The sequence below is a fragment of the Gnatocerus cornutus genome, chromosome 3 (assembly GCF_029298725.1).
Source record: "Gnatocerus cornutus isolate USDA-ARS CGAHR chromosome 3, icGnaCorn1.1, whole genome shotgun sequence".
Lineage (NCBI taxonomy): Eukaryota > Metazoa > Arthropoda > Insecta > Coleoptera > Tenebrionidae > Gnatocerus > Gnatocerus cornutus.
Window position 1 is genome coordinate 11,406,734 of NC_142235.1, and position 12,335 is coordinate 11,419,068.

The 12,335-nt window shown below is 34.3% G+C and overlaps 1 pseudogene across 1 annotated transcript; it reads left to right on the forward strand.

The window, feature by feature from the left end:
• Positions 1 to 820: 820 nt before the first annotated feature.
• On the forward strand, positions 821 to 9,932 carry LOC148176894 (uncharacterized; annotated as a pseudogene). The gene is made up of 3 exons (XR_015769808.1): positions 821 to 912; positions 971 to 1,024; positions 4,212 to 9,932. The product of XR_015769808.1 is annotated as an uncharacterized LOC148176894 (transcript).
• Positions 9,933 to 12,335: the final 2,403 nt, after the last annotated feature.

Genomic DNA, 12,335 nt, shown 5'->3' on the forward strand with positions numbered 1-12,335 from the left:
AAATTGGCAAAATATGGTTTATGTAAAAGTCTTTTCGTTTTCGAAATAAAATTAATTGGTCAAAATTCTCAGTTCGCCACTGAATTAATGAATAAAATCTCGATTGCTTAGCAACAATGAAAGGTTTGTTGTAGGTGGATATTTTCATCAGTGATGATTCAAGTGAGAGGTTTTTTTATCGTTAAAAAAAATAAAAATAGTCAATTCGATTCCTTAAGGCTGCCAAAGACCTTGTTTAATTTTTGGTACCGTATTTCAAAAACACTCTGTTCACATAAGATGAAGTGCTTGTCAAGACCGGAATGCAACTCAAAATATATGTTAAGCTTCGATACCTTTTTGTGATATGAATTGATCGACGATCATAGTTATCTGAATTTGTGTTGATAATACATGTGCTGACAGTGTCAACTGAAGGATTGTGGTACGCATTTTCTTTAAGGACACCTCACAATGTAGTCATTGTGAAAAATCTGGTCTGTTCTTTCGTCGTTGGTATCCGTTGTCAAAATTTGACGGATTTATTATTGACGTTAAACTTTTCAAGTCAGACACTTGGATTTCACGTCTCTGAAAACAAAAAATGTTGTATAGTTGTCCATAAAAAGTGTCATCTTATGTGGATAACCCTATACATATTTTATTTGTAATAATAATAATAATAATAGAAAAAAAGTTCTCTTCAAGATTTCATTAAAAAAAAATGTAGGTACTTCGCTTGCTAAGATAACAAAATCTAGTATTACTTTTTATTTTCTTATCAACAGTCGTCCTTCACTTGATATCAATACAAAAATGATTCATTCGTAAAAAAATTGCAGTAATCTCTAGAACATAGAAGAGGTGCTCTAAGTAAGCATACCGATCTTCTAAAAATGTAAAAGTTATTACATGTTTTAAGCGAAATATAAGGTACACATATCTTTTATGTTTTGAGTTGAATAATAATAATTTATGTTTTTATTGACAGATGGCTCAAGCGACTATAAACAAAAATTCTAATTTGGATGATGCTGAATCCGAGGTAAGTTTTTCGTTTCATCATTTTTTTATTAAATGCATTTTTGGGTTAGAAAAACATTTATTTGAACAAATTATTGATCATGAAAAGCAATATAAAAATAAGATAAGATTGTGATTACCCAGAAATTTATTATCTTTTTTTGTGTTTTTATTTGTTCACATTTTATTTGTTATGTATACTTCTCTGTCTTCTAATATTTATTTAAGACTTTTTTATTTCGACAACTATAAATTATAATGTGGTCTTTTTAAAATACTTTTCTACGAACTAGAAATATGACGGTCTTACACTAAATTACCACACCTATTTGATAATGAGATAAATGAGATAAAAAATAATTCCTAGGTGTTGCACGCAAAGTCAGTTTCTCAGAATTTGATTCGTCAGTTCTTATCTCAACATAAGATACAATGACTTTTTCCGTTTTCGTATAAAAATTTGATTGCTGGGATTTGAAAAACATACATACATAATCATGTCCTCTTGCTACTTTACGATGTAGAGGTTTTGTTGACAAATCTTCTCCGTTTCTTCCTGTTGTTTGTCACTTCCCGAGCTGCGTTTCATTTCCTACCTCATCTCTTTAAAATTGTTTCTGTTTATTTGTTTCATACTTTCTTTAGTCATCTTCTTCTGCAATCTCCAATCAGTTTTGCTTTCCAAACTTGTTTCACTTGTCTGTCTTCTTGCATTCGCTCACATTCGTTACAGGAGATCAAATCACATCAACTTCTTGTATTCCATTATTTGTCTGACTGGTTCAACTTACACTTGTTTTCTACTGTCATTGATTTGTTTCATGTCAATTTTGCAGCTTTACCCATTTTTATTTGCCTTATTGTTTTTTTCAAGTTTTTGTATACTAATTTTATTTCAGTTTTTCTTATTCACTTCTCTTTTTAATCGTTTTGTTATCTTTTGCCTGTTGTTCATTGTTCGTTTCAGCATCTAGTAGTTCTTCAAAGTATTTTCTCCATCTCTGGATAATACCGTCATTTGTAATTATTGTTCGATCTTTTGTTTCTACTTGTTGTCGGTTTATCTCAGAGTTATCGCAGCACTCTGCAGAACATTCTTTGGTTTTCTCTGATGTTTGTTTCCATTTTCGTTCCAGATTTTCTGTTCGTTTTAGTTACCATCTTCTTACTTCATTTCTTTTTTTCTTTATATCTTTTATAACATCATTTTATTGTAAAATAACAGGTGTCCCACAACTCGCGCCCTAGCGAAAAAGGGCTTATGAAAGCAACAATTCTGAACCAAAATTTTGAAACTAAATTTTTTTAACTCAAAACATAATCGAAATAAGACCAAAAAACGGAAGCCAATCCCAAAGCTGAACAGAATTTGAAAATCGGTAACTATGGACGCATACTATCATCCATTGGTCAGATGAACATTACACTCTCGTCTTGTCTTGTCACTTAGCTCTTTATTCTTTCTACCTTTTGTTTTTTGCTTCTTAGGTTTTTTTACTTTCTCTTTGATAACAGCTTCTAGGACGAGGTGGTCACTTTCAATTTCGTAGCTTCTTTTGATTCCGGTGTTGTTGCTACACTTTCTATTTTTTTTTATTATTTTCCATCCATTGCTATTATTACTTCCTTTTCCACCTTTATCTCCAATTATATCAATCCATCCATTTACTTCCATTTGTACCAACTTTTACATTCTTATTTCGATAATTTTATCTTTTCTAAATGACCATGCTTCTCCCACTTTGGCACTTTCATTTTTGTTTACTTTTTCATAGATTAAAAGACGACTCAATTCCACTCTTTTTTGTTTCGGTTAATGCAAGTATTTTTATGTATGTTACTTTTTCTAAAGTTCTCCATTGACTAATTTTATTTTCCTACGACCCCATATGAAAGTGGCATTTTCCACACGGTTAAATTACTCCGAAAGTTGATGTTTTCGTACCTCCATTTCCGAAAGTAAAAGTCACTAGTGTGATATGAATATATCCGCACAGACCTGTCAAAATTGACAGTTATTTTAAAATACAAATGTAACTCCTGAATTTTGTCTCAAATATCTAGACGATTCACTCTAAAACAACATGCATAATGATAAAAATAAATTGGTTAGGTCGTTTTTGACAAATCAGTTTTGACAGGTCTGTGCGGATATATTCATATCACACTAGTGACTTTTACTTTCGGAAATGGAGGTTCGAAAACATCAACCATCTAACTATGTGAAATACGTCACTTTTATTCATATAAAACCTCATGGTCGTAAAAAATAATATTTAGAATAGATAAGAAATGAACTATTGTCAAGGCTTATGGTTTCTTCCTGATGATGGAAGGTCGTAGGAAAAATAGTGTACACAACTCGTCGGAAAGTGTCTTTCTTGCACTCGTGTAACATCTGCACTCGGCTGGCGCCTCGTGCATCTACATTTACACTCGTGCGAAATTGGTCACTTTCCGCACTTGTTATGTAAATATCTATTTCAATTATACCGCGTACCTATATTATAGGTTCCCAATTTGTCGTCTTAGTTTTTGCCTTTACTTTGTTTTTCGTTATTTATTAGTTTTTTGTTTTCTCCTGAGAACTTCTTCCTTCCCAATCTTTAATTTTTTGGGTTTCTTCATTCTATTTCCAATCTTTTCCGTCAACTAAGATTTTTTTTTAGTCTCATCTTCACGACTTTTTCTTGTTTTTCCGTGTTTACCTATTGTTTAGGTTTTTTCTATATTTCTCGTTCCTTTCTTGTTAATTCGTTGTTGAGATAAGTAATTTTTTTTAAACACTATTAAATTTTTATTTGCTTTCCCTGACTTTTTTCTCTAAAACATTCTTTAATAATTCTATTTCAGTCTCTGAAAAAAAAAAACACTTTTCTTCTAGGCTTTTATGTTAATTTTGGCACGCTTTTCTTTCACTTCAAATCCGTACTCTGTAATTAAGCGATCTATTGACAACTTTTGAGGATTTCATGCACATTTCGGTCGATTTGTTCAAAAATCACTACTGGATCTCCTTAAAAACTTCAATATCAATATCATCTAACGACAAATTTGCTAGAATTGACGTAATAAGTCCCAATTTACGAGGCTTTTTATTGCCGTGACCACAATGCTATCGTTCAGTTCTATTCTTCAAACGCAATCAATTTTAATTTGTAATTTACTAATAATGAATAAACTCACGCTGTGCATTTCCATTTTTTCAGTTTTTCCACAAAAGATGCGGCACCACAAACAAAGGCACCGATTACGAAAATCTGAACGTCGCAGACTTTGTAGTGAAGCTAGTCACTAACCAGCAAGTCAACAACTTCACTATATCGTCCAACGATGGGAGGTTTCGTGCCTTCGATGATATTGTCGTCCACGTTAAATCAGAGATTAGTGACCAAGTTATCGCCATTCAACTAAAGCATAGCGATAGAGGTAACTTAAAGTTAAAGCAACTGCAGGGACAAACAGGCGACTTTAGCATTATAAAATATTTTGATTCTGCCCAGGAAATTAAGGAGCGATGCGATAAATATGTCCTGTATACCAATCTTAGATTTGATGTATATCAGAAGACTTTGGTGTTTGAACTTGAGGGTCGAAATTTTAAAGTTGGAGTCAGAAAAATACTGTTGGATGACACACTAAAAGTATTTAGTAAAACAGAACATGCTTATCAATTTTACATTGTTGAAGGTTCGTACGATACAGACAATACTACCAATGTTGAAAAGTATAAACAATTTTTCCAAAAATTTTATCTTTACGCTAATCAAGAGAACGTCAACTACGTTAAAAAAAGTTTATACGAAAAATTCAATCAATCATTTAATGCCACTGAACAAGTTACTGATAGTTATATTAAGTTTATAGCAGAATGGTCAAAAATTGAAGGTCGAAAATACAAACTTGACAAAATTTGGATGGCGCGAGTTATCGTTTTACAACTTTTGTCTTCAGAGATCAGATTTTTGTGTTTTAACTTTGAAAATGAGAAAACAGTGGCGTTGAAAAGAGCATTTTCTCTTTTTAACGTCATTGCTTTAAACGAACAAAATTTTGAAAACGTAAAAAAATTGTGGGGTGCAGCCAAAAACTATTTAAATAATTCCAAAGAGATTAGTACCTTGGCTAGAAAATATCAGCTAAATTGTAACGGATTTCAAAATCTGGACGAATTAAATTCAGCAACGTTAAACAAAATTTTTTGGTTACAAGGTAGATGTCCATTAGTTGTAAAAGCGAGTGACTTTGTTTATAAAGCGATTGAATTATGTCCCGATAAAAATTATGTTTTATTAGGCGAAAACATTAAACCAGAAAAGTTGCCAAAACAGATAAAAATTTTTCAAAATTTATCTGATATTCAAGATTCTGAAATATATTTTGAATTAACTAAAATATTTACATGTAGCGTTCAAGGTAAAGCAAACATTAGTCTGCATGAATTGTGTAGAACATATGAAATTTTACCGAACTTAATCTACAGTGATGATTTAGTTGAAATGTTAAATGATCCTTTAAATATCGGTGGTCCAAAAGAATCATTTAGTTTTCCATATATCAACAGATTTTTATTTCGCCACATTATAGATATTGAATATTTAGAAAAAACCGATGAAAAAACAGTCGTTCTAATAGATAACGTTACAGACATCAATTGTTTAAAAAGCAAATTTAATCGCCACATTTTTGTAAATATTGGGTCGAAACATGACGATAATAAATCACATGAAAAGTTATGATCCAAAATCAAAAATTTATTTTTCGCAAACTGAAATTAGTCTCTTGGAATTTGAGAAGGTATCTCAAAAAAGCAATAAAAACCAAACTTGTCACCATTTTCGATTGTTAAACGACGAAAATTTAGAGTGGATTAGGAGTAAAGATGATATTAATCAGTTACAAAACTATAAACTTTCAACTAACCATATAAAGGAGCAGATTTTATGGTCTGAAAAGCCGGAAAACAATATCAATTACATTGTGGGCGAACCAGGCATGGGAAAATCAGAATTGATGAAAAGTATGAAAAATCAAATTCCTCCGAATATCTGGACAATTGTGATAAATCCTGAAGACATTTTTTTATTTTTTCATAAAACTAAAAAAACTACTGCTACTGCTTTTTTAAACTTCATAATTCGCGAAAAGAGTAAAAATTTTAGCACTCGTGACCAAGAGCTTTTAAAACTGTTTTCAGACTACGGAAATGTCGTTTATGTTTGGGATGCTCTTGATGAAATTGACAGTAAAAAAGTCAAAACAGTGAGTGATTTTATTCTAAAATTCTCGGATAAGAGTTGGGCGCAATGGATTACCTCGCGTTCGCATTTGCAAAAATCATTAGAACTGAATTTTAACGTACTTTCTCGGAATTTGACACAGTTTGACAAAGAAGAGCAACAAAGATACGTTAGTGATCGTTTAACAGACACTCCTTTTGAAACAATTGAGAGTTTCTTTGAACAAATGCAAACTTCGGTTGTACTCGTTGAAAAAAATAACATTTTGGGAGTTCCAATGCTGCTCTACATGATGACTGAATTGAAAAAGAGCAACAGTGATCTTGATTTGTTTTATGGTGGGTTTTTACTAAGTAACTTATATCAGCATTTTGTCGAAGAAAAATTTAATGTGTACTTTAAAGACAAACTTGGAGTGAACTACGAAACTAATTTTATTCTGCAACGACAATATGAGATTTTCAAAAACCAAACTCTGCAGGTCCATGTAAAAGCTGCTTTGAAATCACTTCTCCCCAGCGAAACGTTAAAATCTTTAAAAGTAGATTGCGAGTTAAATATTACCGAAGCTGATTTTATCATAGGTTTAATTGTCGGAAATCCAAACGATGTTCCTACTTTTACACATATCTCGTTTGCTGAATATTTGGTCGCCACGTATTTGTTTGAACATCTCGACAAAAAAAAGTGTTTAAAGAAAAGTTCAGCAACGTCCGATTCTTTTTTGATTTGCTTTTGGGTAAAGACTCTCCAGCCCATGTTGCTGTTTTGTACAAAAACTTAGAATTACTACAAGAATATGAGGATGATATTCTAACGTGCACAGACACCGGTGGCCGTAGTGCCCTTCACTTGATTTGTTCTTGGGGACAGAGACATCCTCATTTTCACGTAAAACAATCTGGGGAAGAATACATCGTAGATCATGATTATCGATTTACCACGTCAGGAGAAAGTCATGAGTACTTTTTGATTTTAAACTTTTTACTAGATAAATGTGATGCTACTGAATCTGACGACTTATTTAAAATGACGCCACTCGCTTATTCGCAAGAAACTTTGAGTTTGGCCGCTGAAATTAAACTAAGACAGAAAAAAAATATAAAATCGGATTTGAATGTGAAGTATGTGAGCAACATTTTTTATTATTCTGCAAGATTTGGATATTTGGATGCCTTTGAACTGTTGCTAACTGATTATAAAAACTTAATAAACGTGAGGAATATTCACAATTGGACTTTGACGATTATAGCAATTAGTTCCAAACATCCCAATATTGTGAAAATCCTGTTATCCTTTGGTGCAGAAATTCATGCAACTACTAACTATGGAGAGACACCACTGTATTTAGCGTGCGGTAACGGTAGTACCGATATTGCTAAAGAACTGCTGAATCGTGGCGCACATGCAAATCAGGCGGATATTGACGGTTTTACACCACTTCGCACTGCATGTTATCGTGGACACAAAGAAATTGTAAACATGTTACTTGATTGTGGCGGTAGGGTAAACCAAGCGGATAATGAGGGTTTCACGCCGCTTTACTTAGCTTGCCAAGAGGGACACCTTGAGATTGTAAATGTGTTGCTTAACCGCAGTGCAAACATAACCCAAGCATCCAACGATGGTTCTACGTCACTTCAAATTACAAGTTCTAGAGGGCACAAAGAAATTGTAAATGCTCTGTTGGATGGTGGCGCTAGAGTAAACCAAGCGGATAGTGAAGGTGGTACGCCGCTTCGTACTGCTTGTTACAACGGACATACCGAAATTGTAAGCGCGCTGCTCAATCGCGGCGCTGATTTAAATCAAGCAGATTCTGATGGTTTTACGCCATTTTATTCGGCTTGTCAAGAAGGACACATTGAAACTTTGAAAGTGTTACTTGACCACAACCCTAACATAAATCAAGCGTGTAATAGTGGTACCACTCCAATTTGCATCGCAAGCTTTCAAGGTCACGAAGAAATAGGAAAGTTGCTCCTTGATAATGGCGCCGGTGTGAATCAAGCGAACGATGCTGGTTGGACGCCACTTCACTACGCTTGCCAAGAAGGACACATTGATGTTGTACAAGTCCTCTTTGATCGTAGTGCTTGCGTCGATTCAACAGACAATAAAGGTTTCACTCCACTTCGCGTTGCATGTTTTAAGGGTTTCAAAGAAATTGTAAGCCTTCTACTTGATAGGGGCGCAAGGGTAAATCAAACGGACAATGAGGGTTTTACGCCACTTTACTTGGCTTGTCAAGAAGATAACATTGAAACAGTAAATGTGCTGCTGGACCGCGGTGCCGAGATAAACCAAGCGTGCAAAGCCGATTCAACGCCACTTGGTATTGCAAGCTCGAAAGGACACAATGAAATTGTGGACGTGCTAATTAATCATGGCGCTAGTGTAAATCAAGGGGATCATAACTGTTGCACGCCACTTTACTTGGCCTCCAAGGAAGGTCACTTTGATGTTGTTAACATACTTCTTGATTATAATGCTTGTGCAAATCAAACGGCCGATGATAATTCTACCCCGCTTGGTATTGCTTGTTTTAATGGACACAAAGACATTGTTAACGCTCTACTTGATGGTGGCGCTAATACAAACCCAGTGGATGATGGTGGGTTCACACCATTTTACTTGGCTTGCCAAGAAGGACACACTGAAATTGTAAACCTGCTGCTTGACCGTGATGCCCACATAAACCAAGCGTGCAACACTGGTTCTACCCCGCTTGGCATTGCTTGTTTCAATGGACACAAAGAAATTGTAAACATTCTGTTCTAATGGAAATCAAGTAAACAGTGAAGGCTCCTCTGCATTCTTCTTGGCTTGCCAAGAAGGACACATTGACATTGTAAACACGCTGCTTAATCGTAGCAATAGTGTAAATCAACCCAACATTGATGGTTTCACGCCGCTTTGCACTGCATCGTTTCATGGACACAAGGAGATTGTTAACGTGCTTCTTGCGCATGGTGCTAAAGTGAACCAGGCAGGCAATGACGGTTCCACTCCGCTTCGCTTTGCGTGTTTTAATGGAAACAAAAAAATTGTGAACGCTCTGGTTGTAAGTGGCGCTAATGTAAACCAAGCGAACTGTGATGGTTTTTCACCATTTTACATGGCTTGCCAAGAAGGTCATATTGAAATTGTGAACGCGCGATATAAATCAAGCTACAAATGCAGGTTCCACGCCGCTAGGAATTGCAGATTCCGAGGCACACAAGGAAATTGTTGACGTGCTGCTTAACCTCGGAGTACAATGATAGTTTTATCACTACCAAACATCGATAGAAAATGCGCTTTAATGAAACGTTTTTTATTTAAGATCCATCCTAAGCATCTAGTAACAGTTTTTTTCTATTTCCATGCAAAAGACATTTAAATCTGTGCCATTTTCAGAGTGATTTATTTTCATTTAGAAAGATTCTGTGTTCAAAAAAAATCTGTTAAACTGAAAGTAACATAAGTGAAAAAAAAAGTATAAAATGCGTCTTAATGTTCTAAATAAAGCATTTCTATAGACTAAAATGCATGTAGAGACTAAATCATTCCGATAACAATGCAAAGCAAACTTAATTTTGGAGAGTCATTTAACACAAAGTACACAAGGACTTTTTTAGAATGATGCCGTATTTTGACTAGGCGTTGACAATTCTCATGCGTTGGCTTAAAGATAAAAATATTTGGAACATAAGGATAAAAAACTATAATAACTCTTGTAGTTAGTGAGATAATTTATTGGTGTATCAATAAGTACTGTGTTCAAAATTTGATGTAACTCATTAATTTACATTACAAATGGTAAATCAAGATTGTGTTAATAGTGTATTTGTTATATAATAAAAAACCAAATGTTGTGTGTCTATGTTTTTTCGTGACGTCCATTTCCACGCGCTAACTTAAGTATGTATTTTGGGCCTAACTCCTAGTTAAGAAAAAAAAAATAAATAAATAAATAAATAATATCATATAGAACTAAAAAGGCCCCATTTAAGTGATGATGCCTCAGTAAAACGTTACAGAAATAGTAAAGTTGTATTATTTTGAGAAAAACATTTTGATTTATATTACTATAATATTTTTCTGGTGATCTTACCTGACCTGACCTCCAGTCTGCATCTCCGCATTTTTTTAGACTAGCATTTTTTGGGTCGTAGGAGAGAGGGGGGCATAGTGGGGTACTTAACATTTAATTAGCCACGCATGTTAAAATAATAGAAATTAACAATTTTTTTTTACTAAATATCATAGACTAATGTATTGTGGATGATTTTTGTTGTACTTTTTTTGATTACCATAAAAAACTTACGACATGTGAGCATTATTTTAAAAAATGGGATTTGCCCCGCTTTGCCCCGTACATAGGGGTAATGTGGGGTACCCTATGGGGAAATCAATTTTTTGAATAACTGTGTACCTACTTAGAAAAAGTAACATTTTAAAATTACTTAGGCATCAATGCATATTGCATATAAATGAGCAGGTTCATCATATTTAGCCACTACATTTGTATGACTAGATTTGAAAAAAACTTGCTCCCTAACTTCGCGAAATTTTTAACGAAAACACTGAATTTCACATTTTGTTTTATAAAACACACATGGTTAACTGACGTTTGATATGAGCAGCAGGAGTGTTACCCCGCTATGCCCCGGTACCCCACTATGCCCCCCTATATTTGAAGCCTGCCATTCCATATCATTGTACAAAAATAAGTGCCATTTTAATAATTTTACAGAAAACGAAAAAACTGTTCTATTCTTAAAGTAACCAATACCATAAACTGAATTAAATTTATGAGATAGTGTAATGTTTTTTGAAACCATTACCGCAAAAAAAAATTTAAAAAAGTTTACCATCAATGTTTAAAAAAATGTTAAAAGTGGGCAAATTTCCCAAACGTTGAATCTCCATCTACTAATGCGAGTCAAAACATTTTAAGTCCAGCTAAGGTGGACACTTTTTGAACATCGTCTTTCTAAAAAACGATTTATATTGTATCCCGCTACACCTTTTGAAAAGCTCTTCTATACTTGTCTTGGTTTCTGATTCGATTTTTACCTCGATTTTTACTAGGCTTATATTTGGGACTTACAACGTTTTGACTTTCACACTTGTTTAATTTCAAATGTTGCAGATATTTAGCAAAACCAAACGTTTCCTTTCGTTTCGTGCTCGCCATTTTCTTTTTTTTCTCAAGTTGCGTCTCATCACCCAAAGTTTTGTCTGTGAATTCACATCTTCAACACAGAAGCGGCCGTATTATCAATAGCGAAGAAGCTAAAGAAGGCCAATTCCCGTGGCAAGTAGCAATTTTCGGAAATTCAACCGAGTACGGTCACTACCGCTGTGGAGGAGCATTGATCCGCAGCGAGTGGGTTTTAACAGTAGTGCCTTGTGTCGACGGGTAAACAATAATCTTTTTAAGAATGTAGTTGTCTTGATACACCGGTTTCGAGGGGAAAGCGAATTATAATTTTACACGCAGGAGGAAGTGACGGATGAGTACCCAACTGCTTACTACTTTCGGCTAAAAAATACAGAACTGTTCAGCCGATTACCACCAAGATATGGAACATGTGATGTTCGAAGAGTGGTTTGAGAACAAACTTTTAGCCAACATTTCCCCCAGTTCCGTCATTGTGCTGGATAATGCGTCCTACCACTCAAAGCAGGACAAGAAAATTCCCACAGTTCAAAAAAAGCTGAGAGATTTTGGATTTTTTGCGGGAAAATAACCTGAAATTCCCTGTAAAAATGCTGCTGCAAGTAATCGCAGATAGCTCAAGCATCGACAACACGACGTTTCTCAATTACCACCTTATTATTGCTTTCTAAACCCCATAGAACTAATATGGAGTCAGCTAACATGGTGTTCGTAAAGGAATGCAACACCCAGTTTAGGTGCAAGTGTTGTAGACCTAATTAGGGCCAAATGTCATAAAATAGATAGTTTACGTTGCGTCAACCATGTTGTTAACATAGAAAATAGTTATCTGTTGGAAGCACAATTTCCTGAGATTATTGTACATGTAAACGATGAAATCACGATAGCGAAAGCGAGGTGAAGGATTAAATTTTCATTTGTATAAT